This window comes from Thalassophryne amazonica, chromosome 7 (assembly GCF_902500255.1).
Source record: "Thalassophryne amazonica chromosome 7, fThaAma1.1, whole genome shotgun sequence".
NCBI classification, from domain to species: domain Eukaryota; kingdom Metazoa; phylum Chordata; class Actinopteri; order Batrachoidiformes; family Batrachoididae; genus Thalassophryne; species Thalassophryne amazonica.
Genome location: NC_047109.1, coordinates 24,432,619 through 24,459,724, shown reverse-complemented (window position 1 = coordinate 24,459,724; position 27,106 = coordinate 24,432,619). Strand labels below are relative to the sequence as shown.

At 40.3% G+C, this 27,106-nt stretch overlaps 1 protein-coding gene and 1 long non-coding RNA gene across 6 annotated transcripts in view; one reads left to right on the top strand and one right to left on the bottom strand.

Moving 5' to 3' along the window:
* The window catches only part of LOC117513713 (glutamate receptor ionotropic, kainate 2), a 1,177,061-nt gene that overhangs the window by 66,578 nt on the left and 1,083,377 nt on the right, over positions 1–27,106 (top strand). The gene's annotated exons all lie outside the window — the stretch shown is intronic.
* LOC117513716 lies at positions 9,962–26,304 on the bottom strand. The gene is made up of 2 exons (XR_004561685.1): positions 26,217–26,304; positions 9,962–10,033 (listed from the first exon to the last, which is right to left on the bottom strand). It is a non-coding gene; the product is annotated as an uncharacterized LOC117513716 (long non-coding RNA).

Genomic DNA, 27,106 nt, shown 5'->3' with positions numbered 1-27,106 from the left:
CAGCAGATGACAGGGGATATGCGGCGCGTTGGTTGTGTATGTCCTGCGTATGTCTTCAGTATGTGTTCAGGCAGTGATGCGGATCTCATCCGCAGCAGGATTTTGAGCCGCTCAAAAATCCTGGCTGCGGACATGCGTGCCTCTGCGGATGATCACGGACGTGTTCGGATGGCGGTCGACTCATACAGGAATGTTACACGGTTATTGCAGTTGTTTCGCGGATGTGGGCCACTTTTGTGCGCATTCCATCTGCAAATCCTCCTAAACGCCAGTGGGACAGGGCCCTTAATAGAGCATAACAACGTTCTTCTCTGAGGTGCACACAATTAAACCCTGCTGCATTCAATTTCATTGCTGCAGTATGTTGAAGATGGAGAGTGATGCCAAATCAGCTAAAAGTCTCGTTCTAGTGCTCCTCAGCGCACTCCTGCAGGTGTTCAACCTGCTGCTGCTGCATGTGCTTGATGTTTGGGAAAATGCGCGAGACGAGAGCTGCGTGCAAGCCACACATCTGGCCCTCTCCATTTCCTCCTCCTCTCTGCGCCACTCCATGGCACAAAGCCCAACTAAGCATTCAGTCACAAAGTTCTTCTGCTATGGATTTTGAGGAGTAAACTGGAGCGTAATGGTTCCTGATAATTCTCCAGCAACACGTGCCATTAATCGTAATGTGTGGTAACAGGTTGCAGCAGTTCCTGAGGACACCTGATGCCTCTGGCCCGAATCATCACATTTGTGATAAGCGGCCAACAATGTATACGTCATGGCATTCGGGACTTGCGTCGTTATTTGTAAACACAGCTTTAATTTATTACCACACTTGAAAAATGTCAGCTACAAGTGCTAAACAGATGAAATGTAATAGAGCAGGGGAAACATCTGCAGAGACACTAAGAACATTATATACAGTATCCCACAGCATTGCAGTGATATGACATGCTATCCCCTTTTTATCATCATTCTCTTGAGTCTCATGAATGCCACAAATTGCTCTATGAAAATTAATGATGACAGCATACACACAATGCAATGCAACTTACTATACCTTAACTAAAGTGACATGGATTCTAAAATTCTTCGCTGCTGTCTGCATAGAATGGGTAACTCAGCTAGTGTGTGTGTATATATATATATATATATATATATTTAAATGACTTGAGAGGTGTTATTAGGTTTTCAGTTTTAGAGGTGTTTATTTCTCACTAACTTTACAGAATACATGAGAAACATCCCTTACCAAAAAGTAGTATATGCAAGTATGTTTCAAGTATACTTCTAGTTTACTTTTTATATACTTATAAGTACTATTTTTTGGTAAGGGATGTTATATAAACACATCAGTGCTGCTCTACTTTAACTGGCTGTCAGTAGAGTTGGGCGGATCAATCCTAATGTCGATAATATTGATACCAACGCTGGTATTGATATTGAACGATCCTCGTGTAAAAAGATCGATACTCAAGCTTTTTTTCTCTCCTGCACACACTGACTGCTGTGCACGCAGATTCATCAAAGTCTACTCTCTGTCTGTAAGAGCAGCGCTGCGCTGTGCCACACAACACGGAGCAGTGCACCCTCCCCCCTCTGGTCTTTTGTTGTTGCACCGTCACGTGGCTCAGTGGCACCAGCCAACAGCCATGCAGGTAGGCTCAGCCTGGCCCGCCCACTCAGTGCTCTCCTCAAGTCAGCCCTCTACCTCAGGAGATTTTGTTTTAAGTTGTGTTGAGTGATATTTTTTTAAACAAAAATGTTGATTATGTTGATTACAATGTTTGGCGAAATTCTATCCTAGGTCTTTTGGATCCTTTGGATCTATGAAGCTTAAACATGAAAAAGTATCAGTATCGATATCGGAGATACTGGGCCTGTATTTACTTGGTATCGGATCAATACCAAAATTCCTGGTATCACCCACCTCTAGCTGTCAGCTCCACCACTCAAAAAAACACACAAACAAACAAACAAACCAAACCAGATTGAAACAGAATGTGACTTTTTAACCACTTATAATACCTCTTAACAAAGGTCAATGTTTGCCAAAAAAAAAAGGTTAGCTAAAAAAAAAAAAAAAAAAAAAGAAACAGATTGAAACAGAATGTGACTTTTTAACCACTTCTAATACCTTTATCAGCAGATGGCAAACCAGCTTAACAGGTGCATACCGCCACCTACTGTATTGGAGTGTGTGGAATCATGACATTAATTCAGTACTGTACATGAAACAATACAATGAAAAATAAAACAATCAAAACATGGCAAAAATATATTAACATTGCTAGCAAACAGCTCAAGCTTGACAGCACAATCATACAGCATTTTTAAAATACTGATTTTATACAAATGGCTTACTAATGCCTGAAACATGGGCTGTGTTACAGCAGCAAAACTTGGTTTCTTTCTTCAAAACCTGAATTACAGAATCTAGGAAATTCATGAATTATTCTACCTTCAGCATCTGACATGTATTGAACTTTTTCTGTTAAATATAATGCATATAATGAAATAAATAAATGAGAAAGTGTTGGTTGGTTGGAACATTTATAAGTTGGAAACTACTGGGTGTAGAAACAATTTAAGCACACCATTGGGATTAGTTCATCAACACTGGTTTTAGGCTACAAATAAACAATGAATACATTCACAGAGTGAATATTCCTGCCAAGGAAAAACATTCATAACACTGGAACTACAGGGTGTAAAAAAAATCCATTGGGATCAGTGCATCAGGGTGGTCAATTTGTGCTCTTAATAAACTACAGCACTCAGGGCAGTGTGTACCTCCACCAATGAAAAATTCTTAAAACATGGCAACTACGGAGCATAGAAAAAAATCTAAGCAAACGGTGGCTTAAGTCTATAAAAAACTTTTTTTGGGGAGGGGGAGCTCTGAGTGCTGTAGGTTCTTTATTGGCGAAAAACCACCACTTTGACCACTGATTCCAACAGTGTCCTTTTTTTTTTTTTATGAAAAAACATTTAAAACGTGGTAACTATTCTTCACCCAGGCGATGACAGATACCCCTGGTAGTAACAATAAATTTAACATTTGGAATTTGTGCAGTTTTAGAAAAATATGCACCATTGTGGATGAGTGACCATGAGTGGTTGTTTATGTGTGGTGTTATGGCTCAGCGGTGACAGTCGCACTTTGTGCTGTTTGATTTAAGGTGATGAGCGCCTCTCCTGGCTGAGAGCTCTCTGTGGCTGGAGCACAATGTAGTTGTTTCCACTCTATTCCACATTTTATGCTTGTTGAGTGAGAAAAATAGCAACAGAACCTAAATATGTCTTCTAGTCATCCAGCTTTATGCATCAGTTCTGAATTAGTTTTGGCTCGTCTTGCTGCGTACATTTGTAAATTAATTTGTGCTTTGAGCTGTTCCAGCAAATATAGCCCAGCTGTGTATAAATAGCAGAACCACGCCTCAGTTTGAAGTGAGCTGTGAATCTTTTGAGACAATCTTGACAGAAGTGTTCAATAAAGGTTGTGCTGATCATCTCTGACAGACTTGATGCAGCTGTTGTGTGCACAGAGGCCACAGTTCTGTTAATTCTGGTCTTGTTTCATGTGACTGTCATTAATTCACTGAAGAGCAACACTTCATTCCAGCCACAGATTCTTCATTTTATTCTCTCCCAGTACATGAAAATGTTTACCGCCTCATTCGGTCATATCACAGCGATGATACGTTCAGTTTACTGAAGTCTACATTCTGCGACTTTTCATTTCTGTTTTGTTTAGAGGGACAAAAATCACAGAATGTCTCTGTGGACAACATTGTGTGTCCCTGGAATTCTTCACAGGGTGAAGTGCAGTGGAATCTCAATGAGCGCACGTGCAGCGCTGCAGCTATATATAATGAATACAAATACAACATAAAAGGCATCAGAGGGGCGATGCATGCCCAGCACATGCACGTAGGACAAGTGGTAGCAGTGAGACCAGGCAGCCAGACATTCTTAGTCCTATTAGGATCTGTGGCATGTGTTTTTTTGGACATATAGTGACATAATTTCATGACATTTCAGTGACTTTATCAGCACATTACTTATACAACATATTGACAAATGATTAGCTGATCAATATAAGCTGTGGATGACCTCACCAGCCCAATCAGTTGTGGAGATATCCAAGAAAATGCATTTTGCTGACAAGTGATATCCTGCACCACTGGCAGAAAAAATGGAAGCAAAGCTTATGATGGACCTGCTCCACATGTCACCGAGTGGATCCTGTCCATCTCGGTGTCCATCTCATGAAGCTGAAGACGTGATCTTGAAATATGGAACATAACGAAGGTGTGAGTGAACGTTGCAGATAAAGTGAGGCCACAATGGTGTTCAGGTGATCTGACAATCTACAGTCTGATTCTCAATCAGATGAGGGTTCTTGACCAAATTTCTTAAACCCCAAGTTGCTCCAACGCTGTTGTCCCAATTCAGGGTCTGTGCCCTTTGAAGGCTATGTGTTCTATGAAGATCTGGCTCTCGGAGGCAGCAGAGGCTGAGCAGACTGTTCTGAAATGAGGTGATCTAGCTCATGGAACATTGTGACACTGCTTCATTAGTGTGTCTCGCCCCTACTCCCTGTTGGTTTGCAACGTTGACACCTACATGTGACAACCTATTGTGGTGGACATAACCTGTACTTCAGTAATTATTTTTGCAATATGCGTATTTTTACTTTGCTTATAAACATTACTTATAATTTTACACATGGAGCATGAAATTGTCCTTTTGATTTTCACATTCGGGCAGCAAAGGACACACCTGTTGTATCCTTCACTTTATGGGGAAAGAAGGCTGCTTTCCATTTATGCTTAAAAATGAGACAGCCCAGTCGCGTTACTCTGACTTATGCTGTCACAGTGCTGAATGTAACATCCGTGTGTGAATGTAAAGTGATTTGAGAATCAACTTGAGATGGAAAAGCATGACAGAAATGTAGATCAAAGACCCTGAGACCTGCCTGTGCCAGTGCTTGTTGCTGGATTCGCTAGGACCAAGTGGATGAGAGTCTCAGGTCCACTTACAGTTGGATGTGCTAGGATGATATAAATGAAGTGTCTTGCACAAGGACACAGATAGGTAGCAAGACTAGGAATTGAACAGGGGTCATCTACATATTGGCCGCTAAACACTTTTTTTTTTAACCTGAAGCTGTCATGGGATTGTGTGCAGTTTGCACACTGCAGCACTGTCTAGGGTGCTGAACTGTTCCTGTTCCCTAACCTTCCAGCTGGTTGTGGTCTCTAACCTTCCAGTGCTCACAGTGGCTGCTGTTCTAAGTTGGATAAACAGACAAGCGTTAAACATGAGTTGAATTGTGCATGAACAGCTGTGCACAGACACAAAAGCCATGAATCTCCAAAATGGCAGCCAGAGGGGGCGTTCGATCACCTGAAAGCCCTCAATTTCTATCAGTCCTCCAGATGTCTCTATCCTTCATCTGAGTGCTGGGGAGACAGCTGTTTGGAAACCAGAGCTGGATATATATTGAAAGTAAAAGTCCCTGATTGAGAATGGCAGAGGAGCCTCTCTGAGTCAATAACTCATTTGGAAGAGGTTATGAATTAGAATGATCTTGCTGAGGGGAAGGTAGACTCTAGTTCATATCCTGCCTCCAGACGCTGGAGAAACTGGAATAATAATCCTCCAGGAAAATCGATTGGAGAATGGGACACAAGAGGGACAAATACCACCACCAGCGCCTTTCTGCCCCACGCAAATCTTATCTGTCAATCGGCTGAATTTCTGCTGATACGCTATAAATCCAATTCTCTAAAATGTCATATTAAAATTTCAGGCCATTTAGACTGGCTGGTGAATAACCCATACCCCCTCCCCCCTTCTCCCAGGAGTAGGGATTATATGTCAATAATGTCCTCAGAGCCAGCAAGGTTCTTTAATTAGCTTATATTTAGATTGAAGTGTCATCCACATTACAAGTGGCTGCTGTGGCACGTGAAAGCCTTGGCAGTCTCTGCACACACACACACACACACACACACATGCAATGGGTAAAATAAGTATTGAACATGTCACTATTTTTTTCAGTAAATATATTTCTAAAGCTGCAATTGACATATTTCCAACAGATGTCGATAACAACCCAAGTAATCCATATTTATAAAGAAATCAAACTATAGATGTCAATAAATTAAATTGTGTGTATTAATGTGAAATGACAGGGAAAAAGTATTGAACACCTGAAGAATGGGAAGTGCAAAAAGATATGGAAAGCCAAGACAGCAGCTGAAATCTATCAGTAATAAGAAACCAATCCTGCCCCTTGTCAGTGCAATTTAATATCAGCTGGTTCAGTCCCAAATGATAGCCTATAAAAAGGTGTCTCATTACCAAGGTGTCATACAAGAAGCATCTCATGATGGGTAAAAGCAAAGAGATCTGTGAAACCTTATTGTTGCAAAACATACTGATGTCATTGGTTACAGAAGGATTTCTAAACTTCTGTATGTTCTAGTGAGCACTGTTGGGGCCATAATCCAGAAGTGGAAAGAACATTGTTTCACCATAAACCAGCAATGACCAGGTGCTCCTCACAAGATTTCTGACAGAGAAGTTAAAATAATTATCAGAGAAGTTGTCCAAGACCCAAGGACAGCTTCAGAAAACTTGAAATTAGCAGGTACAATTGTTTCAAAGAAAACACTAAGTAATTCACTCAACTGCCATGTCCTGTGTGTGTGCTCACCATGCACGACTCCACTGCTGAAGAAAAAGCATGTTGAAGCTCATTTAAAATTTGTTGCACAACAATTAGACGAGCCTGTAAAATAAGTTTGGTGACAGATGGCACCAAAATCTAACTCTTTGGATGCCATAAATGGCACTGCACATCACCTCAAAAACACCATACCAACAGTGAGGTTTTGAGGCAGGAGGCTGTATTTCAGCATAATTGAAGGAAGGATGAATGAAAAAATGTACAGAGACATTCTTGATAGAAACCTGCTACCATCGGCCAGGATGATGAACATGAAATCAGGGTGGACATTTCAGCAAAACAGTGATCCCAAACACACAGCCAAGGAAACTAATGAAAATATAGCTGCTAGAATGGCCCAGCCAATCACCTGACTTGAATCTAATAGAAAATCTATGCACTGTAAAATATAATAAGTTGACTTTACTTAAAAAAAATATGCAAAGTCGTTGCCTTAAAAAAATTAATTTATGTTAACTTAGATACATTTGATTTGATTAACTAATTTTTGTTAGTTCTCTGTACTCAAATAAACTTAAATAAATTATTATAGTAACTTATTTATTTTGATTGTGCAGTACTCAAATTAACTTAAATAAATTAGATTAAAGTAACTTATATATTTTGAGTTTGCAAAGCTCAAATAAACTTAAATAAATTAGATTACAGTAACTTATTTATTCTGAGTTTGCAGTACTCAAATCAACAGAGTTCAGAAAACATTTTATTTATTTATCTATTTTAGTAAACACAATTTATTATTCATGTATTGTGAAAGCTTAATTCTCTTTAGTTTTACTCATTCAGGTCAATTGTATCTTAATTTTCTTTACCAACAAGAATTCTACAATAGAAATGATGACAAATGCTATGTTATTAAAAAACACATTATCTAACTGTAATGAGCCCCAAAAACACAATTAATGGAAAACACTCAGTAACTTAGTGCCATTAACATTTATTTTAAATGCTCAACGGTGCATTTATGGCTCTGAAAACGTGTTCCACTTTTGTGGAAAGAAAATTAACACAAATGAAGGAAAAAAACTGTCCCTTCAGTAAATGCATCCTTCCCTCCACACCTACCATCTACCTTCCTTCTTCCCTCCATCACTTCCTTCCTACCATCCTACCTACCTTCCTTACTCTCTGCCTCTGCAAGCACCTACCTCTTTCCCTTCCTTCCTCTATCCATAACTACCTCTTTTCCTTCCTCTATCCGTAACTGCCTCTTTTCCTTCCTACCTCCCCACTTCTCTTCTTTTTGACTAAATGTCTTTCTAACTGGAACTATAATCAACATGTTTTCATGCTGTAAAGTGCAGAGCAGTGATAAAATTAGCATTAAATACATCACTGTCCTACAAACACTATCAAAGTGTTACATTAGAACAGATAGAACTATAATCAACATGTTTTCATGTTGTAAAAGTGCACAGCAGTGATAAAATTAACATTAAATACATCACTGTCCTACAAACACATAACTGAATCAACAAATCACTCATCATCTTACAAACACTATCAAAGTGTTACATTAGAACATTACACATTTTGCCTGGAACATTTAACAAGTGACCACGTTTTTTTTTTTTTGTTTTTGTTTTTTCCCACAAAACCTGCAAAGTCTGTACTCAGCAATTTCAACTGGCCTACACCATTAGTTTGTTCTGCAAAGTGATCAGTTTTGGAGGGAGGGTTTTGTTTCCCAATCCAAGCATGACTGCTTGAATGAATGTGTTTTCCATGGATTTTGGGTAAGCTAAGTGAAGGGCATACATAAACCCAAACAGAAGGCAGACTGCCTGGGGAAAGTCTCTGACATTGTCCATGACAGTACCTCCCTCAAGTATGATGGCAGTGGAGATGGGCTGGAGGTGCACTGCGTTTGGACCCTGCTGCTGAGCATCTTCCATCACAATCAGCGCCCCAACTGTGACTGAGGCCAGTGCTTCTTTCGTTGTATCCTGCAAAAAAAGCATAGAGGACTAGTTACTGAATCTGGTTCAACCCTGAATTCATTTAGGAGCGTTGACATGCTTCATTTAATTACATGATATATTGTTAAATAATTTTAGGTAGTATTTTTTTAGTAGAGTATTTTGATTTGATACTTTGGTAACTTGCGGACAGTGGTGGACAAAGTATTTCGATCCTTTACTTCAGTAGAAGTACTAATACCACATTGTGAAAATACTCCTCTACAGTACTGCACTCAAAACCTTATGAGAGTTCATGTATGCAAGTAATATCAGCCAAAATGTGAGCAAAAAGTAGAAGTACTCAAAGTGTAGTCAAATTGCCCTTCTGTGTGGAGTAGTGATAGTGCCAAATTACAAAAATGAATGTATAAAGAAAAAGCAAATAAAAGTGCAAATATAAGACAAATAAATAAAATAAAGTATAATGCTGCTTTATAAATCAATATTAATCAAAAATCGATCTAAGAAAGAAAAGGATAATAAAATTTGAAAAAGAAATGTTCTTATAAATAAAATAAAAAATAATGTGGCTATGTAAAGCAATATGAATCCAAAAAATAAATCCATTAAAGAAAAAGCTAATAAAGCTAAAAATATATAGACAAATAACTAAAATAATTAAGAAATGTGCTTTTATAAAGCACATTAATTTTACGTTATTAGTACATTGCCATTACTTTCTATTTATTTGTATTATTTATTTTTGCATTCTTTATTATACTTATATCAAATATCTATTGTAGTTTATACTAAAGATCTTAGAAACAGGATTTTGTATGTTTTTTTTTTATTGGAGTGTATTTATTGATAGGTCATGACTATAAAAACTGTAATAACTGTACTCTTGTCTTCTGTTGTGACGCCAAACTCTCCCTGGTGATCAAACACCTTTTCTTGTTTATATTGACCATATTTCAGTCAACTCCACACCGTACTTAGCCGTCTGCAGAGACTTTAAATGGCAGGGAACCCGACATGTTTCTTCGTTATCGATTGGGATTCCTCCTGCGCACAATGAACTCCCCACTTCACATATATTTCTGTACATATTCTCTATGCTTTTAAAAGTGATATTGTCAGCGATAAAAAAAAATGAAATAAAGAAAAAAAAGAAAGAGAAAAACTAAGCATTTAAACCAACAACAATATGGTGTTTAATGTGCACAGTAAAAGCAACAATACAAAATAAAAAATAAATACTACTACTAACAATAATAATAAAAAACAAAAATAATATTATTAATAATCCATCCGTCCATCTATTTTCGTCCACTTATCCGGGGCCGGGTTGTGGGGGCAACAGCTGGAGCAGAGTAGCCCAGACCTCCCGATCTGCACACACCTCCCCCAGCTCCTCCGGGGGGACTCCAAGGCGTTCCCAAGCCAGCCGAGAGATGTAGTCCCTCCAGCGTGTCCTGGGCTTCCCTGGGGCCTCCCCCCGAGGGGACGTGCCCGGAACACCGCCCCAGGAAGGCGTCCAGGGGGCATCTGAAAAAGATGTCCGAGCCACCTCAGCTGGCTCCTTTCGACGTGGAGGAGCAGCGGCTCGACTCCGAGCTCCTCCCGTGTGACCGAGCTCCTCACCCTATCTCTAAGGGAGCGCCCTTAGAGATTATTAATAATAATAACAGTGAATAATAAAAATAAATAATAAAACAGCCATGGCAATGTACTAATAATGTAAAATTAATGTGCTTTATAAAAGCACCTTTTTATTATTTTATATATTTGTCTTTTTCTACTTTTATTGGTCTTTTCTTTAATGGACTTATTTTCTTTATTAGTATTGCTTTATATAACCACATTATTTTTTATTTTATTCATAAGCACTTTTCTTCAAATTTTATCATCGTCTTTGTTCATAGATTTATTTTTTGATAAATTTGCTTTCTAAATCCATTATATTTTTTTCATTTTTTCCATTCTTTACACTATTGGCTTTTTCTTTTATACATTTATTTTTGGAATTTGGCACTCTCACTACTCCATACTTCTGTATTACACTATTATATAAAATATTTATGGTGTGTATGCTGCTTGACTGCTGAAGATTTTAAAGTTGAGCTCATTTCAAAAGACTTTATACACGGTTGGCAGACAATGTCTTTTCCAGCTCATTTAAGAGGATCTTTTAATTATGTAGGGGAAAATAATTATATTTTAACTATTTTACAATGCTATGAAATATGCAATAATAATAATTTGACAATAAATTGATATAATTGAGATCAATGTTTCTTTTACTTACTAGGCAAGTCCTGTAGACTTCACTGGAGTCTTCACTGAGGAGAACTGGAAGGCCTTTGAGGACAACAGTCCGAAGTGCCGTCACATCAGGCGACTAAAAATACAAAGAACAGATATAAGTTAAGACCTTTGTAGCATTTTGAGAGTTTAGGAGAATAAGTGTTTTGTTCTGTATTTGCTCTAATAATACTGGCTTGTATTGGAGATAGGGCTTTAGGTTTTAAGTACCCAACAGAAAATGGTACAATTGGGTGGATTCATCAAATTCCTGAGACTCTCATCTTGTCCGAGCCTGACTCAAGACAAAAATGTTTTTCTTTTTATTTTCATTGTCAAATGATCAGATTACATTATTCACTCTATTGACATAGGAGGACATAGTCACTTATATAATATTTACTGGTTTGAGGAATATGAGTGAAAAGCAGGATTTTCAGGTGCATATGCGGTCACTATCTAATGTGCTATCAGCAGCAGCATTCAACAGCAACACAGCAGACAGGTAGACAGTGTGAATACCCAATGGTGACAACACGTGAGTGATACGCAAAGTGTGTGAAAGAGGCCTAAAGTTCATTGCAGCCACCCATCATGACGGAGTGTAAATTACTCAAAATGTGGAAAAAACACAACAGAATCCTTACCACCCAGTTGATGTGCTGCATCAAGTCTGTCAGTTTTTGTCCCATAGTTCCTTTTTTGGACTTGACAAGATCGATGAAGCGTGGCGTGTGCTTGTCAAGAGCTTCATAAAAGTCCCCTTCAAGATTCTTGCTGGCGATGCGATTAAACTCAGCAAAGACCTGAAAAACAGAGAGTGGAAGTAGGCAGAGGGAAAACAACATTAAAGGTACAGTGTGTAATATTTCTACACAAGTGTAAGATTTTGTACAGTTCTTGGAAAAAAAAAACAAAAAAAAAAATGATCTAATTATTGATTAAAATTAATAAAATCATACCCAATCTTTGAAATAAAACCTTCATTGCCATTACTTTTACCCATAAAAAAACAATATAAACATACATGGTGGTGGAGCGACCACAGGGCGCAGACATTACCAGTGCCGCCATCTTGGTGAGGGGTATAGTGCCCAACTAGGCTATATTAATCATAACTTCCCGATTTTTTTTTTTTAAACCAGATTTCCTCACGGTTTGCTTTGTTACAAAATCACAACTTTAAACACCTGTGGTACCTTTAGCCAGCACCACATGAACTGCGGTCCGGTGGCTCGGCTTGATTGACTCCTCTCCAATATGGCGGCGACGCCGGCACGCTGGCAAGCACCTAATGCTATCCCGCCATTGAATCAAGTGAAATGCTGCCACCTAAGGGGAGAATTTTACACCTTTAAGCTGACCACCATTTAATTGATTGACATATTGATGTTTGAAGCTAGGGTGAATTAGAGTTGCTTGATCATGGCAAAAATCATAATTAGAAACATCATGCATATATTGAACTTTTTAAAGCTCAACTTTTGAACAGTGGATTTCCTTGACTTAAAAAACCCCCAACTTAAAAAAAATGTTCAAAAAATAAATTGTACTGTTCATAGTTTTTTCTTGTATCATTTTCTCTCATAAATCTTTGAAACGTCTAACTAATAACATATTAGTTTCTTGAATATATTAAATCAACTGGAGAAAAAATAAATATTAAATTAAATATTCAGACTATTTCTTGTATTTTTATATTCTTGCTGGATGATTGTCCCTCTGGGTTGCGTTTACTTCGTTTACCCCCATTGATCATTACATCATCACATCCTGCGTTACGCAGTTTTGTACGATAGTTGGCCATCTTGAATTTTAGGCTGTTCTTCCAGCCATACCATCCTGGCTGGGGACCGGGTTCAGTGAGGCTGGGGTGCTTGCTAACCAGTGATTTTGCAACACTGCTGAAGTCATCATCATCAGGGTAGGCCTTGAAACTGTACATTGTTTCAGCAAGCTTCTCAAGTATGTCATGTTTCATGTCTCGTGATGGAGTGAATGGGACACGATCTCTCATGAACAAGAGATCTGCCTGTCTCAGTCTGTATGCTACATCCACTGAGAAATTAGGTATGTCGAAGAACTCGGGCCACTGTTTTCTTAGTGAGGATGTTGACCCAGCAGGTGACAAGATCTCAGTATCCACTGTGCTGCAGTCTGACTCCTCGGTGGGTGAAGACTGGGATGTCAACTCAAGAGTCACAAGTGGGATTAATTTCAGAGTAGCTCTTTCAGGCAAATCTGCTATTTGAGTCAAATTGCAGAGCGCATTACTGAAGTCTGGATCTTCGTATTGTAATCTGAAGTCATCCTGCAATGACAGCTTATCCCTCAGCTGTGTCTTTAGTTCCTCAATAGAATCGGGTCTCTCATTTAAGATTATCTTCTGTATGTCGTCATCATTTATGATAACCCGCAGCATCAATCTTTGCTCCATTTCTATATGAATTCCAGTAAATAAAAAAAGAGAGAGAAATTCATCTCAGACAGGCAACATTTAGGTGTTGAATCCACTCAGCACAATATGTATCGTTTGAGTGAAACAAGCTGTTTGCCATGAACTCTGTAAAGTGACAGAGGAAAAACATCGTTCATTTCAGACAACTGGGTGACTGAGAAGGTGGGAAAATGGCCACTACAGAGTTCATATGCTCTAAGATGCTCATCATACCATGAGGTCATCAGTCTGCAGACAAATGCTACGTCTGTGTTGTTTACGACAATCTTTGTGATTTGTCTGAAATCTGGGATCCCTGAGCATGATCCCACAGAAATTACCATATCAGCACTGTACCTAATGCCATCAATGCAGACAGAGGATGCTACAAGTACTGTGTTCAGTGGGTTGGTCCTTTGACAGAGCCAGTTCTGCACATTTTCTGGAAATGATGAAACCATCACAGACTTCAATTTGTGAATTTCATTGGGAGGCTTGAAAAAGGATGAAGCAGATAAATGGAAGGCCATCATTTTCTGATGTTTGTTTGCTAAAGTGAGGGGTATGTTTTTAAAGTTGTGAGAGTGATGCACAGCTTTTTTAAAGAACTTGTGTTTCCCTTCAAAACGCATCGTCCAAACATCAGATAGAGGACCAAAGGTTCGAATTAGCTGAGGGTAGTGCTCAATGTAATGGTGCTTTGGTCGTAGCTTTTCACCTGGGAAAACGTTCTGAAACAAATCTCTATGCTCAGAGATTTTGCTATCAAGAAAGCACAAGGATTCCTCTGTAAAGCTTGTGGACACTGTCAATTCCACCACTTCCTTTAAGGTCATTAAAACCTCCCAGGTTTCATTGCCCTTCGGAATGTGTTGACCAATCAGAAATGGCAGAAGTCGGAGAAGAGTCCAATTTTCGTGACCGTTTCCGCCAATTGTGGACTTTGAGGAGAATGTCTTTGGAATCACCTGTGGTTGGTTTGTTCTGTCAGAAAATGTGTATGGGAACTGTTTTATAGCATCATTCAGAGCCTTAAGGGAGATTATTCCCTGTGATATCAGAGCCTTTAAGCACAAAGCCAGTTCTAATGGAACAACCCCCTCTAGAAGATCGTGCAAAAGGTCTGGAGGGAAACCATCAACAACATGAAAATGTTGCAAGCTTTCACTAAACGGACAGCTTCGTTTCACACCATATTCTTGAGCCTTGGTTGAATCCTGTGACACCTCTTGCACATGTTTGTCATGGTTTTCTCTTGTTCTTTGTTGAAAATAGCCTGTCCGTACTTCCTTGTGCTGAATTTCCTCCCGCTTTGCCATACAGAACCGACACACTTGGCTAACTGTGAAGCTTTCAAAGAACCCTCCCAAAGAATGGGCAGCCAGATTGTCTGCGGCAATAAATAACACCATGCCCTTAACAGTGGCTCCCAAATGTTCAACATATATGCCTTGCTGCTCAAGAAAAACAAGGTCCTGAATAAGAGGGCGAAGAATTTCACCATAACCATGGTCTTTGATGCTGCTGGCCTTGAAAAGCAGAGCAAGTTGAATGGAATGAAGAGAGGAGCGATATTTAGGGTGTAAATTGCCAAGTACCCAGTAGACGGCAGTAAGCTTGTGCTTTTTTCTGGAGGTTCCTAAGGGGTTGGCCACCTCGAAGTCATCAATATACAGGTAAAGAGCAATCCTGAATTCTTCCTCATTCAAGAAAGCATTGTCTTTGAAGCGGGAACCATCTCTGTAAGATTTGTATTCTTCTGACAAAGCTGCCTCATGTGACATGGCTTTTTCCAAAATGTCTCTATTGCTCAGCAATGTTTGCAGCATTTTTAGTATAGGGATATAAACAAATGTCTGCTTGTCATTTCCTAGGACAAACTCAACTGGCATAACCAAAGAGAATTCCCTCGAAATGTATGATGTTCGCTTGTTAGTGGTTGACAATGATCCGTCATCAGAAGTTAATTTGAGGAATACATTATTCTCAGTGACCACTTGAGCTATTTCATTCACTAAAGCATCATCAACATCTGCACAATGTGTGTGTAGAATTCTTCGAATAGAAGAATGTAGCAATGGCTCTGATAATAAGTAAATCTGGTTGATCTGCTCTATGACTTCTTGCTGGGCAGTTTCAGAAATGTTAAGAATTGATGACATTTTCAGGAAAAGATCAGCTACATTGTGTTCCAACTGAATCTGTAAGTCCTCCACATCTTTTAGCTCAGCAACTTCCCAGTCACTGTCATCATCTCCAGGGTCACTCTCTTCCAGCTGAACACTTACATTAGTTGGAAGTTCTTCAACTACATTTTGTGAAACAATTTCAGGGTTGAATGCCATCTCATTGTGTGCCTGATGCTCTTTGCTTCTGTGTGCGTTGAAAGTAGAATAAACATTGCTCTGAAAGTGACATTCTTTATATGGACAAGCAACCATTTGTCTAAGCTTAAGGTGTCGACGCAAATGGGCAAAAAAGTCTTCTTCTGTGCAAAGCTCAACAAAGTTGCACAACTGACAGTGAAATGCAGTTTCCCTGACTTTGCCTGAATCTTTCTGAGAGTGCCATGTTGATAGGTGTACTTGGAGTGCATTAAAAGATTTAAATGTGCACAAGCAGTCCTTATGCAGGCATGGGAGTGGAGATGTCCTTGTGTGGAATCCATGTTTTAAACGGTAATGCTTAAGCAAGTAGCCCCTCTTTTTAGCAACAAATGTGCAGTACTTACAGGTCCACTGCATCGGAGAACACTGTTCTGCGTGACCCGAAAAGATAAGAAGATTTCAGTATTAAGCACTTGTGAGAAATAAACAAACAATACAAAATAAAAGAAAAAACAAAAGAAAAAAACAAATAATAATAAAAAAAAAAAACAGGAATTTAGGAAAAAAAAGATTTAAAATGAACTTGAAAGGTTTGATTACCTGGTTAATATTGACTTTAAGTGACACTGCAAAGGTAATGTCAAAATAAATAAGTACACTTCTTGTTTCAGGTACGTAGTTTTACTGACTATTGATTGATATTGTTATTTCACTCATGTAAATGAAGCTTAAAACAGTTAAAAATACAAATAAGTGAAAATCAGAAAAAAAACAAGGCAGTAGCTGAATCAGCGATCCTCTCACGTTTGAAGTTTCTCAGTTTACATGAGCGAAAAGGAGTATGAAGAAGTATAAACTTGTCTAATCCTAACCCCTTAAATTTTGCTTTACCTTAAGAAACACAATCATACCCAAACTTTCATATCAACACGGAATATATATTTGACACATTTTTACTTGATTTACACACTGTCAACTGAAAACAGTTGAGACCCACTTTGGGCCTCGACCCACAGGTTGAGAACCACTGCACAGGTAGACTGAATTGAGAGCTTGATCCTTAACAGATTGCTCTTATATCATGGGAGAATAAGTGATGCTAGAAACCTCAGGATGAATTAGACATTTAGAAAAAGTAAAAACAGGAGCTGTACTGCTCAGGAAAGCTGAGTTTTCATTAATGGCGAAGCCGAACTCCGGAGGCCTCCGGCCTACTTGAACCCCCGGCAATAACACGAACTAAAGTGAAACCACAACATGAAAACTCGACGGTTAACAAAGTATTAAACTGTTTACTTACCAATTCAATGCAGATACTCCTCTGGCATATCTGACGCAAACTAAGAGGAGCTCTGGTTCACCGCCGTCTTTACCGCATGCTCGTGGCTGAGAGGAACGCGTGAAGTAGATGGTGCAGATCCGCGCAAAGTGCGCATGCCTGAAAGAACGCCCAAAGGACCCTGGGACAATAAATTAATCTATCTCATTTAACTGAAGTGGTATAACTTAAGTTAAGCATGTTCCCCAACCCCAAATTTCTACTTAATTATTTAATATTAGTGTTCACAACAGGTTGATGATTTCTAAGTTTGGTTCACTAATCATTTCTTATTCATTAGTATGTCAGCATTTACAGTGTGGAAAGAGCTGAAGATCAGAGTTCAAAACTGTTAGTGTGGAAGAATGGGCCAAAATCACACCTGAGCAATGCATGCAACAAGTTTCTCCATACAGGAGGTGTCTTGAAGCTGTCATTACCAACAAAGGCTTTTGCATGAAGTGCTATTGGCACTGTCAGCCGTAATGCTGGAAGCACTGTGCGTACAGTTTTTTCAGTGCTTTATTTCATGAAAATCATTCAATATTACAATAATAAAAAATTGCTCATGTGGACCTGATGCATCCTGTGGAAATTAGCCTCGAGGCTGCGCCGCTGTCCAAGGTGCTGAAAGAGTGAAAATGCCCACTGTGGGTCTGTGCTGCTCTGGCATTCATCATCGCAGAGTAAATTCCCCCACAGAGAACTATAAGTCTGCATCTGTTCATGGACTGATGATTCCCTGTCATGGCTGTCCATGTCACAGGTCACGGTCATGCACATGGTGTTGCATGGTATTTCTTCATTTCATTACTATTTGTTGTGATTCTTCCTCCGTGCTCGTTTCCTCTCTTGCTGTGAACTTATGTTCTCTGGATGTTTTTTCCCCACAGGTGTCTCTCTAATTTACTTTTGGTTTTTCTCCCTTGTGTCTATGTCTTTTTCCTCCGTGCCTTTTGTGTTCTTTCTCATGTTTCATCGATGAGGTATGGCTAGTATTAGTCTCCTCATGGATCTGGGTCTTTGTTCTGGTTCATTGTTGTGGTCACATCCCCTGCCAGATCATCAGTGTTCCATCCCACTTTCTCACATTCTCTTTGATCCTCGTGAGTATTTTGATCACCTGTGTTTTGAACTTCCAGTAACCACTGTTTACCATCACATATAACTATCGGTCATTGCCAGGAGGTCCACAGCCTGGTCCATGACTGTCCCAGCATGCACTGTCAAATCAGTGTGATGGGGCCTGGAGATGTCTGGCAGCTAACATGTTTGGCAAACTGTAATTTTGTGTGTGTGTGTGTGTGTGTCTGTGTTACAATGATGATGACCAGAAACTACAATGTATGTGTGACTCTGTTGCAGCCTGGTGGTTGTGATTTCATTTGTAAAAGGTAGAATTTGTCATCAGTGTGGATGTTATGCGCAGTGACGTGAAGCGAAAGGAGGAAGCATCTGAGTCGGCTGACTGCAGAATAAAGAAACACTCGAGGCATTTCTTGGAAATGCTGCGACATCACAACCACCAGGATCACTGATTGCATTTTATCTGCTCTTCTGGAGGCTGTGTGCCGTCTCCTGCTGTTATCTTCACTCTCAAACTTTGCATGTGGGATTTTGCTTGGGTGTGTGTTTGTCTTTTGTCAAGCTTTCTGTCTTGAAAAGCAGCTTCCCTGATCTGTGTTCTTTTTGACTCTGAGGGGAAATCTGTGCATCACAAACGGGCCCATTCCCTGCTACGGTTTTGCAGTTTTATGGCACGCGCATTTGTGCGTGCGCTTTCATTTGCAGAAGCATGAATGGGCTGATATTGCTACAGTGGGAGGGGAACAGCTTTGATTTCCCAAGACGTCTCAGTCAGGCCTGACTTCGTTCAGACAGCAGCCTCCACTTAAAGATGACGGTAGAAGATGGCGGTAGAAGAGCAGAGAGGAGAGGGTCTCACTCAGGGTTTGTGTGTGAGAGAAGATGAGAAGAAGGCCAGGTGGGAAAAATTTGCTGGAAAATATGAAGACACTTTAGAGAGGAGGGTGCCAATAAATAAAGGATGTTTCCTTTGAATTAAACATGATGGTAAACGGCAGTGGGGATAAGGACTGAGCTCAGTTCATAGTGGCTGGCCAAAAACATGGCGCCTTTTGAGCCTGTCGGGACCCTGAGCAGTTAGCAATAGAGTTTGTCTGGAAACGTTCGATTTACAGCCATCTTAAATCAAATCTAATGTTTTTACAGTGTGTGCTGTTGTTTGTGGTCTCTGCAGACTCAATTATGCTGAAATACAATGAATATCTGAAAGGATAGCTCCTTAAAATACAGTAAAGTTTTGATATGATGCAGCATGGCGTCATTCCCACAGAAACACAATCACATCAATTTTTTTATGCAACATCTGGTAATATAAGTAAAACACCAGTTAGCTTCAACATCTGACAAAAAAAGCTTCACTCATGGTGTGTGAAAATATAAGTACCGGTGCACTGACCCTGAAGGATCATTTAACTGATTTTATGCGGCACATTACAAAAAAAAAAAAAAACCTTATAAAAGGGTTTTGAAGCAGTTTTTATTTAATGTGCATGCTTAATCTCATCTAACGTAATAAATATTTTATAAAACTGCTGCTTTGTTTTTTATTTGCACAACGTTCAACCTTGTTTTAGAGTGAATTATGTTTTTTTATTACTGTGCATTGGGAAAGTATTCACTTCTTCCACATTCATGTTACAGTTTTATTCCGAAATGGAGTTAAATTCATTTTTCCCCTCAAAATTTTACTCACAACACCCCATAATGACAACATGATTAAAAAAAATGTATTAAAAGTTAAAACTAAGAAATCACATGTACATAAGTATTCACACCCTTTGCTCAATATTTTGTTGATGGATCTTTGGCAGCAGTTACAGCCTCAAGTCAGCACCTGTCAAGCTCCATCAGGTTGGATGGGGAGCATCGGTGCACAGCCATTTTCAGATCTCTCCAGAGATGTTCAATCTGATTCAGGTCTGGGCTCTGATTGGGCCACTTAAGGACATTCACAGAGTTGTCCTGAAGCCACTCCTTTGATATCTTGGATGTATGCTTAGGGTCATTGTCCTACTGAAAAAATGAACCATCGCCCAAGTCTGAGGTCAAGCGTGGTCTGGAGCAGGCTCTTCATCCAGGATGTACATTGCTCCATTCATCTCCAAACATGATGCCTGGGATTCACCCCAAAGAGTTCAATCTGTGTCTCATCAGACCAAAGAATTTTGTTTCTCATGGTCTGAGAGTCCTTCAGGTGCCTTTTGACAAACTCCAGGTGGGCTGCCATGAGCCTTTTACTAAGGAGTTGCTTCCATCTGGTCAATCTACTATACAGGCCTGATTGGTGGATTGCTGCAGAGATGGTTGCCCTTCTGGAAGGTTCTCCTCTCACCACAGAGCAATGCTGCAGCTCTGACAGTGTGACCATCGGGTTCTTGGTCACCTCCCTGGCTAAGGCCCTTCTCACCCAGTCGCTCAGTGCAGACAGGCAGAAGAGTCCTGGTGGCTATGAACTTCTTTCTTTTAGGGATGATGGAGGACACTGTGCTCATTGGGCCCTTCAAAGCAACAGAAATGTTTATGTACCCTTCCCCAGATTTGCACTGCAGACAATTCCTTTGACTTCATGCTTGGCTTGTGCTCTGACATGCACTGTCAACTGGGGGACCTTATATGTAAAGAGGTGTGTGCCTTTCCAAATTATGGCCAGTCAACTGAATTGACCCCACGTGGGCTCCAGTTAAGCTGTAGAAACATCTCAACTATAATCAGTAGAAAAAGGATGCATCTGAGATCAATTTTGAGCACAATGGAAAGGCTGTGAATACTTATGTACGTTCTGTTGTTCTTTGTCGTTTTTTTTTTTTAATACATTTGCAGAAATCCCCCCAAAAAACTTTTTTTCATTGTCATTATGGTTATTTTGTGTAGAATTTTGAGGGAAAAAATGAATGACATCCATTTTGGAATAAGGCTGGAACATAAAATGTGGAATAAGTGAAGCGCTGTGGATACTTTCTGGATCCACTGTAATTTGATTTCTGTTACTGTGATTTTATGAAAGACTTGAATATTACAGTTGTGTTGTATTAACATCACAACAGTCTGTAATTGTAGCCAGTGAGAACACACCAGCAGCACGGAATACTGGTGTAGCACACGTGTCTTGTTTGCTTGAAATCTGACACCAACTTAGACTCTGCCCTCGTGATGTGAATGAATGAATGAATTAATTAATTAATTTATTCGGCACACAGACTCAACAGTAACAAATAAACTCATAAAAAGAACAATTTAACAGTGTACCTGTGTCGCTGAAAGGGTGTAGGCAGAAGCAAATGCTTATAAACACCACCCCTTTTACCATGAACATGAAGAATATGTATATATACTCAGGGCAGCATGGTGGATTAGTGGTTAGCACTGTTGCCTTACAGCAAAAGGTCATGGGTTCAATTCTGTGGCCTTTCTGTGTGGAGTTTGCATGTTCTCCCCATGTTTGCATGAGTTTCCTCTGGGTGCTCCGGTTTCCTCCAACATCCAAAGACATGCGGGTTAGGTGGATTGGAATATTTAAATTGTCTGTAGGTGTGCGAGTGGGTGTGAATGTGTTTGTTTGTCTATTTGTGGCCCTGTGACAGACAGGTATCCTGTCCTTGGTGTAACCCGCCTTGCACTCTATGACTGCTGGGATAGGCTCCAGCCCCTGCTACCCTTTTTTGGACTAAGTGGTTGAAGATGAGTGTGTGTGTGTGTGTGTGTGTGTGTGTGTGTATGTATATATACTCATAACAACAAATACCAAAAAAACAAACAAAAACAAGTGCCCACAGCTGCTGAGACATCTCCAGTCCTTGACATCACAGCTGCAGCACACGTCCCGTGTCAACAGACACGTGTATGTGTGTGTGTGTGTGTGTGTGCTTGTGTGGAAATACAGAAAAAAAATATTGTTTTTGCGATGGGAGGAGAAATGGACCGTCAGTCCGTTTGAACATGCAGCAGGTGATCTGAATGTCACATCTGACAGGACATGCGTGTTGAGCCGTGAGGGCTCTGAGTGGCGCGCCGCAGGACCAGAACAAGCCAACAGTATGACAAATATGCCACTTTCAGTCACATATTAGCAGAAATACGCCGTACCAAACGCAGTTTGGTCAGTTATCACAGCGCATTTTTTTTTTTTAGAAAATACATTTATCTGCTTGTTGATTTTAGCCATTTCACGCTTCTATTACAAGACAATGATTGTAGCACAGTGGTAAAGTTTCCATCTGGTAATCAGTGTGTGTGGGTTTGAATCCCATGGCATTTTTCTTTCTTTTTATTTAACCAGGGTTTATTTAACCAGGCAACTGTGGGCTTCTGTATTGCGTCCCCTTTTATCAGAGGTGTCTAATCCAGGTTAAGAAAGTAAAAGTCCAGCCACATATTTCTTCCATCTTCCCAATAAACCAGCTGATTGTAATTAGTTCAGCTCTTCAGGCAGGTGGATGAGCTAATTATTGAGATCACCTGTTTTAGGTGCAACACATGGGAGGGTTTTTACTTTCTGAAGCCGGATTTGACACCTCTGCCTATTATGTATTATTTATATCAACCCATTGATATTTACTAATTATAAAGCTGGTTTTTATTTTATTTTCCTCCACATCAGCGGCCCGATGTGGCGCAGCTCGCACTGTGTTCCTATACCTGACCTCTTACTCAGTGACTGCTGGGATAGGCTCCAGCCCCCTGTGACCCTTAAAGGGAATAAGGTGGTTCAGAAAATGAATAAATATGAAGTGGTTCATGTTTTTCCTCCCAGAACCTGTGTTTGCCTTGAAAAAATGATGACCTTCTCTGTCATTTTGCTGGTAGTCTGGGTTATTTATTGGCCCTAAATATATTAATGGTATTGAAAGAAGAATTGACAAATTTAACCACATATGCAATGATTTGAATCAGAGAGGGTTGTTTAACAGTAAAGTATATGGAAAAGGTTTAATCTAACAAGCAAGCAGGCCATTTCCCTGTGAGCGTTACAATTAGCCTAATTGAAAAAGATGGACATGGATTGAAACTGGCAGTCTAATTAATGAACTCTGTTACAAGCTTCTATAGAAACCTCTGCTCACTTCACATTTAGACACACAGCTGAGCCCACAGTGACTGTGTGCAAACATTTCATACCAGACACCATATTTGTTTGTGTTCTACTTTGAAACTTGACCAATGCCAAATTTTGGCAACAAGGAAGGTAGTAAGGAGGTATAGGTAATAAGAGAAGCTTGAAACATTTTTAATCTCTTCTTTTATAATTATCCCCTCAGTGCTTTCAGTATTTAATGAATGGATTAATGATGTGGCCATTTTCAATGACACTGGCCTATTGAAATGCCAGGAACTTTAAAGTTTAACCTGCATCTGCTGTGTCAATGTGGAACTAAGCACAAGCAAATATTTCATGTTGTTCTGAACATTTTGCTATGCAACACATGCATTATACCAAAAGAAAGTACCTTAAAAATGGCAATTACACCCTTTTTCAGGCCCTGATTGAGTAACTGATTTACTTTTTGTTTCCTGACAAACAGGTATTATAAGTAGATAATGGAAGATAGAGTTTAAATGACTTGCAGCAGTCACTTTCCTCAAACTATCTGAGTAAACTTAACTTCTCAGGGTTTGGAGTGCAGTTTCTTTGGTAGATTTGATTTTATAGACTGAAAGGACATGATGGATGAAAACAAGTGAGGCAGCCCAGTGGCTTTAATGTTTTGCCTTTTTCTACTGCTGACTGATGTAACAGAAGGTAATAAAACTGTAATAGAACCTATAACCACACGATAAAAGCTTTACCCTGAGCGCCTAGTAGCTAAGAGACTCACCCTCATGCAAACATGATGTGTGTTTTAATTATTCTGAATAAATAAATACGTTTACAGTCAGTGGCACCACATTAAGAATGGAACTGCACCACCTTTTAGGAACACTGTCTAAAATCAAAGGCAGCACAGAGGAAGGTCCTTGCAGTGGAAATGTGTGTGAAATCTCTTTCAGCGTAAAGATGTGTACGTACGTCTGTTTTTCCGCTGAGTCGTGGGAGTGCGAGTATGGATGAGTGAGCATTTACATATGTCTGTGACTAAGCCCGTTGGCATAGCGTGGTGTGATGCGGTGTTCCTCGCCTCACTGTGCCTGCCTGCTGTCACTGTGCTTCTCTGTGTCCTGGTTGGAATCCTGTCCCGGGGGAAAGCTGCAAACTCACTGCAGCTGAACTGCAGGTTGCTTTAAAGAGACCAAAAGATCAGGCCGTCCTTGCGTTCGTGCAGGATGATCCAGCATGGCAGCGGGATTGCAGGTGATGCTGAAGATCAGGGGTTTATTGGAAAAGTCTGGAGTCTGGCTGTTACGCTGATACATCTGCCTTGACAGGAAATGCTGCTGCTTTGTTCTTTCACACCAGAAGTCCAACCAGCAAACACAGATGACGTCAGGATTTAGTCCTCTCAGTAAACTTCACACAAACAAGACACATTGATGTCAAATAGTGGAGGTGATGTCTAGTGGATAAACATTGGGCTTGAGATCAGAGGATCCTCAGTTCAAACCCCAGCCTGACTGGAAAATCACTAAGAGTCCTTGGGCAAGGTCCTTAATCCCGTAGTTGCTCCCGGGGTGTCGTGAGTGTCTTGCATGGCAGCAGCCTGACATCGGGGTGAATGTGAGGTATTCAATGTGTAAAGCGCTTTGAGCGTCTGATGAAGATGGAAAAGCGCTATATAAATGTTTCTGCGAAGGCTCTCAGTTGTCCAGGTGGTTTCCATAGTAGAGACGCTTGAATCTTCGATTGGACTGGGTTGCTTGATGCTTCTAATCGCAGAAGCTTCCTCAGCTAAATTTCTTGCTCCAGTAGTCTGACTTCTGTCTTGACTCTCGCAGAGAATAATAACAGAAACCAGCAAAATATATTTGCATGTAATATATATAAAATTATACCTAACCAGAGCCCTCCTACCGAGAGGCAGACTGCTGTTGGCTAGTGACTAACAGTTGCTCTAATTAGCACCTATTGTGCTCTAGTTAGCACCCTTCTAATGACAGGGCAGCTGTCCCTCCTAACGATGGGACTGACGCCTCTCCTGACGATGTGAATGACTCAATACTTTGAACAAAAGACTGAAACTGCTTTTACCTGAGTACCACATTGTAAACAAGGGACAAAGCGTGTCTCAGACCCCCTCCCCAGTTAAGGCTGGGTTTCAACTGTTTCACATGCAATGCTTCCTTCACTCCCCTCTCAAACCATTTCTTTCCTCTGGCTAAGATTTTAACTTCCTTGTCCTCAAACATGTGGTTAGTGTCTTTAAGGTGGAGATGAACTGCAGACTGAGGTCCACCAGCACCCTCTCTGCGGTGCTGGTATAGCCTTTTGTGCAACGGCTGCTTAGTCTTACCTATGTAGTGTTTGTTACAATATATATATATATATATATATATATATATATATATATATATATATATATATATATATATATATATATATATATATATATATACACAAAATGCAGTCCATTTATCATGACATCATAGTGACAAAATGATATTATGTCATTTGGGTGTCATGAGGAAGGAAGAAGCCAAAAGAACATTTTACCACCACCATGGTTTTGTAATGGTCTAACACAATGTAGCAGCATGATGTAGATGGGAGTCTAACAATTATATTAGGACAAAGCCACTACATAACATCATGGTGGCCAAAAAGTGACATTTCACAACCTGATATCAATGTAGCAGAGGCAATTTCTCTAAGACTGCAAGGGAAGCTCAGCTTCCCCTAAATTGTCAAAAAATTAAGTGGTCAAATATGTACAGTTTGTTAAACATTTCATTGATGAGAATTGCAATAGAACACATTCATTTTGAAGACAAGTTCATTTAGAATCAGCTACTTATCACAAACTGACTAACTCTATTATGTTAACGTCTCATAAATCTTTATCTTTTGTGGTCTGTTGTCAGTGCATTTGCCTGTGGAAGTCGAGCGTTCATTCACTTCAATGGGACTGCCTGGAACAGTTTTTTTCATCCATCCATCCATCCATTTTCTTCCGCTTTATCCGGAGTCGGGTCGCGGGGGCAGCAGCTCAAGCAAAGCCGCCCAGACCTCCCGATCCACACACACCTCCCCCAGCTCCTCTGGGGGAACCCCAAGGCATTCCCAAGCCAGCCGAGATATGTAATCCTTCCAGCGTGACCTGGGTCTTCCCCGGGGCCTCCTCCCAATGGGACGTGCCCGGAACACCTCTCCAGCGAGGCGTCCAGGGGGCATCCGGAAAAGATGACCGAGCCACCTCAACTGACTCCTTTCGACGTGGAGGAGCAGCGGCTCGACTCCGAGCTCCTCCTGAGTGACCGAGCTCCTCACCCTATCTCTAAGGGAGCGCCCAGCCACCCTGCGGAAGAAACTCATCTCGGCCGCTTGTACCCGCGATCTCGTTCTTTCGGTCATGAGCCAAATCTCATGACCATAGGTGAGGATCGGAACGTAGATCGATCGGTAAATCGAGAGCTCTGCCCCCCTACTCAGCTCTCTCTTCACCACGATGGTCCAATACAGCGACCGCATCACTGCAGACGCTGCACCGATCCGTCTTTCGATCCCATGCTCCATCCGTCCCTCACTTGTCCATGAGTTTTTTTCATTGCCTCGAAACTTGACAGTCATTGGATAAATGCCATGATTTTGTCCCGCCCCCGGACGCCGAGTGTCTCTGAGGGTGAATGGAGCTGCGGCGGGCCTGGACTCTGGACTTCTGCACAATGACTGTTCGATCAGTCGACAGGCTGAATCCCATTTTGATTGACAGCTATTTTGAGATATAGGCATGTGAGAATTAGTTTGCACATTTTTGCGTATTTATGCATTTTAAAATTTATTCCAAAGTGTTTTGCGTGCACTATAAATCAGTCTGTTTTAAAGGTGCACGTGAGATATCATATGTTTATACAGTGCTACTAAACTTAAAAAACAACAACAAAAAAAAACTAACCCAA